Raw genomic sequence first — 6,686 nt, 5'->3', positions numbered from 1 at the left:
CATCAAAATCAGCCTCGACATCCACTTTACCATTCCCCCAGTTTCTAAGCACCGTAAGTGCTTTGATTTCTCTAAGTTATGTATTCCACTTGCATAGATTAGATGGTGTAATGCGAGTAGCTCGTGTAATCGGTGTGGCACTTGCTGGAAAAGGTCGCCAAGAACGTGCCGTGCTGCTTTCGCCCTCTTCAATTGCTCCACAACCCTGAATGATATCGTGATGCAGATTTGCAACACGAAACCCACCGATAGTAATTATATACATTTCAAACAAGCTATACTGCTATGCGCTGTCTCGAAAAAGGTACCATGACCTGTGCTGTCACGAACAGCGTACCACGATCTGTGCAGTCTCTTACTATGCTGTCTCGATAAGATATGTTAATTTTGATCAAGGACTTAAAGGACTATAACGTTGCTGTCCATTTATAAAGTGTCTTAAAAGGTACATCATGATCAGTTTGAAAATCGATATACATGTAAACATATATATATATATGCTCCACAAGTAAGTAAATTAGATACCAACAATTCTTTTTAAGTCTGGAATGATCTGCAGGCGCAGAAGCTTCAACTTATCCGCACAAAGACAACATCTTCCTTGCTGAACAGTTTGTCCTAAAGGCCTGAAAAACTCCTCCACCACAAGTCCTTATGTAGCCGTTATTTTTCATTTTCTTGTTTGTCCTGAGCATGTGGGAATTTTACCTGTTTTTACGAGCATGTTAGTTCATACATAACCGTCCAAATGAATCAACGAATTTGCACATTTTTCTGTCTTGTCTTGCCATAAGGTACAACACGTTTTATGTGGAAACAAACGGCATGATCTCGTCATGCTTTGTATTATTGGCCCCTCTATGATCGTTAATCTACTATTAAGTCGCAATATTTACCAAGGATGAGAATCTAATCGTGTTTATGTTAAAAGGTTTAGCTTGATGCTTATATTCAACGGTATTAGCGGTATAGAAAAGCCATGGTTCCATAGGAAAATAATAATAGTGAAATCAAATGTATGGACGCGTTATGAAATAGTTAGACAATATGATTCCTGAATGATCGAATTTGATAACACATGTTTCAGTTATATTGGATATTCTGATTTTGCAGTAAAATAATACGTGCTCTAGCAATCAGATTACGGCTTAAAACGCTGTCAATATATGACGTACAATTCCTTCTTTTCTCTCTATTAATAACTACTTTTTACGCAAATACTGACGTTTGAAGATATTGGATCATCTTACTATAATTATACTTGAATAATATCAAAAAGCCCTTAGTCAATGATACGCACTGTATTGCAAAATATTTCAAAGCTAATCGCGCTTTGTAATAATTCAAGTAATGCGATTGATTGTGAGTTTAACGGAATTTAGCTAAATCACTTTCAGTCTGGAAATAATGATAACACAATTTTACAGCGAAATGAGCATTGTTTCTGCATTGAATGGGCATGTCATTTTATCATTGGCAAGAAATATTATACCAATTAAACACTACTTATCCCTGTACTAATCATGGCTGAGTTACCCTAAAAGACATTCATTATGTTATTGCGGATCGATGGGATTGGTTTGGTTCCCCACAGGGAGTCTAATTGGTCGATTCAAATTACAATAACTGGACGAAACAACAGACGATGTATATTTGATCATCAAGCACTATCGTGCTGATCGTTTCGCCGTTATTTGATAACAAGTCTTATTATATGCCTATCAAATTCATTTTCCATATCCAACAGTGGAAATACAGCACGCCGTATTGAAAAATCCGTATCACCATACTGTCGTTTTCTGATTCCGAATCATGCGAGTACCGTGTGTAGTCTCGGAACTTCTTTCGCGTTGCTAAAAATAGCGTGACAAAAACCCCCTGGTAAAATCTGTCCACTTTTATATGAAATACATAATACATAAAATTATCTAATTTTACTCACGCTCCAGAAGCATATAAATATTCAGAAACATGCTTCTTGAAAGGACCATGCGGATAAGCACGAATGTCGAAGCAGAAAACACTTACAACCTATCTAAACCTATCTAAACAACTAGATGTTTCGAAGTTCATAAATTGCAGCATTATCATAAACATGAGCAGCTAGCCAATAATAAGAAGAAGGCGAATTCGCGTCATCGATAGAAATAGCGATTGACTCAGAACTTCCCTCAATTCCTCATACTGGCGACCATTTTAATTAGAATTACATTAATGTTGAATATAATATACATTTTGAAATTCTTAATTGCTATAGATTGAAAAAAAAAGAAAAAAACAATGCGTAATTGGAGATGTATGGCGGTGGCTTTGACCAAAACCACGGTCCCCTTTTGTGTCATTACACATTTTCACCGGGACATTGAACATCGTTAACTCCATGTGTTCTCCATAAAGCGATTATCAGGGTTTCTATTCTTTATTATTCAAATTTATGATACAAAAATATGTTGTGCAGACAAACATCAATATGTACATTTTTTGAAGAAAATGATAATTGACTTGATGGAAACTAGTTTTAGCTAAACATTTACCAAAAAAGGGCATGCAATCATTGAATAACTAGAAAAATGAAAAATGTAGAACATAGACTATCATAGTTTGTTCTGTGTTTTTTATATATAAAAATGATAATTATGAACACAAAAAGGATTTGGGCAGGTGATGATTAAGATTGATTAAGATTAGAACGAATGTAAATCTATCTATTTTCATGCTGCTTCATTTTATCATTTATCAAGGCAATTTCTTTCTCTATGTTATGTCTAATGATCATATATTTCCTGTACTGAGTAAATTGTGGCGTTGGTTTTCTATATTTTGAACCAAAGACGTTGAATTTCATCAGCACAATTAAGGAGTTAGTAATCGCTGTGTGTTTTTCATTGATGACTGTTCCGAAGCTGATATTTTAAATGTATAGTTTAAATAAATATTATTTTCTTTTAAGAATTGATTGAATCTTCTCCATAGCGGTTCTAATTTTCGGCACTCCCACGCCTCCAAGGGTATCTACTGATAATCGTAGCAAAAAACATTACAATTGACCATAGTAACGACGCATTCACAAGTTCTTTCTATTCCCGTTATTCATTTGATTCGATTCAAGGAACTTATGCTCACAGTAAAAACAGTATAATACGTCATCATCCAGGCTAATTATTAATAAACAACTGAACCATGACCAAGTCCACGTCTTGTCTCAGACTCAGGAATGCACTTTTAAAAAGTAAAACATTAGTAATTTTGAATAATGTCATGCTTTTCTGTTGGAAAATGAGTTGAGATTGAGATTGAGAAATTATCTGAGTATTTAGTTAGTATGGAGCCAGAATCGCTAATCAAAGGTTGTCGAATACAGATTGGCTTAATTGTTTACTTGTTATGGTTTAAAGTACAAGATGACACGAAACAATGAATTATTTTCAAATCTTCCTAGCTTTCAAGAATAACGAAGCCAAACAGACAGGTAAAAATAATATAAAAAAAACATTTTAAATTCCCTTTTTATTATAGTGAAAGTGTCATATATATTAGTTCCGTTCAAAAATTTACATTTACAATTATTGATAAGTATTTAATTAACAGTATTCCCTTCGCGATACAAACGTCAATATACAACTACTTTCGTTTTTACCGTTTTTGTCTGGCTGATCGGTGATCGAAAATTACAACATAAGCAGGATGACCCGGTCACACAAAGCTGTTTGTACACATCAAAGACAAGAACATGACACGCCGCCGAAGTGAAGGTCATAGGTTTGGATGTGCGTTAACAAAGTTGCGTGATGAAATCACTGTTGATATAACATTCTAAACGTCATTCTCGGTCCCACGATATGGCCGACAGCATGCGTGTGAGCTGGACGATAATTAAATTAGTCTAGATGTCCGCGAGAACATCGTTCAACATGCAAAGTTAAATGCCAACGCGAATCGCGTCTGCGAATACTATACACGAAACTGGTTAAACAATTGCAATTTGTCATCAGAAATTTGCGCCGGATTTAGATATGGAAAACATTTATTTTAAGTTTACTGAAATCTTCGTTATACGTAAATTATACTTTTTTCCTGAAGTAATTTACGCACACCATATGCAAGCAGTGATTGTTAGAGACGGAAAACAAACATTTCCAATGTAAATCATTGAACAATCTACATAATCAGTCTCACCAGAAATTTATATATGCCCCACATGATTCCCAGGATGCAACGCGATTAGAGATTAGTATAATTGAATCTCCAAATGCCGGCGGGCTGTCGCTCATTGGGGATTACTTGGGATGCATTCTATGGCGGCGATTGTTCTATGTTGCAATAATTTCCTTTGACATTTGATTCATATTTTGAAATGTTCATGCCTTACGCACATGTGATTTTATTAATTAAATAATGTAAATTACTCTTTGTGATGAACTGAATATGACGTCATTAATTATAACATGACTAAGAGGGCACTAGAGTAACAGTCATTTGATTTCAAAATATGAACCATACCAATTATACACTATATAACTTTTCTGATCGATCAATTTTTAAGATTGCTATACATTAGATATGCTAAGGAACTCATATCATTTATACCAGTCCGAGTGTCACACAGATTATATCACACACTGCGTGATTCTTAAGCAGTTCCGTCTTATTAAAAATGGTGCAACAATGATGAATAACAACGTATTGGAAATAAGTTTTGAATGTTTTTCATCAATTAAACTTTCTTCTTATTTATCATTTGCCTTTAGGCCAAGAGGGTGTATATGACGTTTATATCTCTAACGCACAGTGTTTTGTGACTATTAACGAATGGGCCTGTTTTACAGAACCTATACTTGTGTCTTTCAGGCGGAAAACAGCTGGTTACGTTCACTTGAGGCCGCAGTCTGCCGGTGTCTTTATCGCGTCCACCCCATCGACTAAGGTGCTTTCAACTGCACAAGGACTAATGAAACTATTTCAAAATGTTTTAGGCTTACTCTTACAGTGTAGAAATGGTTTTATTTGTCTCCTTTTCTTTTTGAGCTATTTTGTTTTGTAATTTGCCTCAACTGGTATACACATGTCTAATTGGAAAGCGATTTCTCTTGAAAACATAGCGATAATAATTGTTGTTGGAAATTGTTTGCCGACCATAACTTTAAATAAATGTTTAGATATTTTGTACAGACATGTGTCAAATATCTCTTCTAGGGAAAATAAAAATATAACATCTCTTAATCAACTTGTATGTCTGTGGAATGATGGTCATGAGACCCACAACCTAATACAGTTCAAACAGGATATGTTTGTCAATGAGTTAATTGTAAAACAGATAACACAAATTGGTTTTACTCGAGCAGTGCAGCCCACGCTTTAAGTGAAAAGCACACATGGGTATTCTTTTCTGACATGGCATTACATGTATAAAAAGAAAGTCTGTTCAATTTTTCCGTTGAACTTTTGGTTATCGGATAAAATATGATTTATTCCCTTTATTTGCATACGTTTATACGACTAGCGCTTCTGTTGTAGTTGAACGTGTAACAAATCTCTTTAACGAATGAAAATGACATAATTTGGATGCCAAGACATATCAATACCACCTACATTCACAAATATTTTCTAGACATAATGGTTTATTTTCGCAGGAAGAGCAAATCAATGTTTTATTTGGTCGTTCTAGAATTATAAGTCTTAATCTTGCATCACATAAAAATTGTACACCGGTTTGGTAAATAAAACAAGCCCAACGATGACCTGTATTATATGTAATTAGGCTGAAATAATAATGTTAGACCGGGGGGGGGGGACTCTCTTTAGGTATGACCACAGATATCTGAAGTGAGTGGTGTCGGAAGTCGAAATCGGTTGATCATTAATCAGTAAAATCAGTGGTTTTATGAAATGATGGCCTGTTTCTTCAGGAAACGTTAATTTAATGAAAAAATGATATCCATATAATTTTATTTGATTTGGTTAACATTTGAAACTTCCTGGAGTCGAATTCGGAAACAAAGAAAAACTCCGTCACATTTTTTTTTAAGCTTGGCGACGGAATTTGTTTACGACTTTGATATTGAATTGTAATGGAATATATCTATTTCTCTTTAATATGAAATAAAGGCACTTGATAAGCAATATTGAAGTGGCTTAAGGTTTAAATAGGCGATGAATCGCCTGTGACTGTTGTTACAATTGATGTGTTTCAAAATTAACCTAGTTTGCGGTTTCGGCCATCTTTGTAGACTAATGTACGCGAAGATATTGTTAACTTTTAAGAAGTAGCCAAAAAGCCAGTAATTGGTGCGTTTCTTGATTGTGAGGAATAGTTCTTTTTTGGAATTGATTAGATCATGTAGCGGTATCATGGCGAAATATTGTTATTTACTGTTAAGACCCCTATAAAATTGTTCTGTGGTGTACTGATGCAAAAGTTCTGCAAAACGTTCATTGCCATTATGAATTAACTGATATTTACCCCTAGTCCTTACACAACATCCTCGAAACCTAGGTGTTATGCCTTATTCGAGTTTCAATACAATTTAGCATAACATCCGCTTTTAAGTGTCATGGGATATCCCATTGAACGGTAAAGAGGAAGGAATGATACCTTTTCACTTTTTGATTTTGATAGAACGTATTGAATTGAGAAGTTTTAAACCTATTACTTAATTCCGACTTACATTCCTTATTACAAATTTTGC

The sequence above is a fragment of the Mya arenaria genome, chromosome 3, assembly GCF_026914265.1.
Source record: "Mya arenaria isolate MELC-2E11 chromosome 3, ASM2691426v1".
Taxonomy (NCBI): Eukaryota; Metazoa; Mollusca; class Bivalvia; order Myida; family Myidae; genus Mya; species Mya arenaria.
This window is presented reverse-complemented; position numbering follows the sequence as displayed.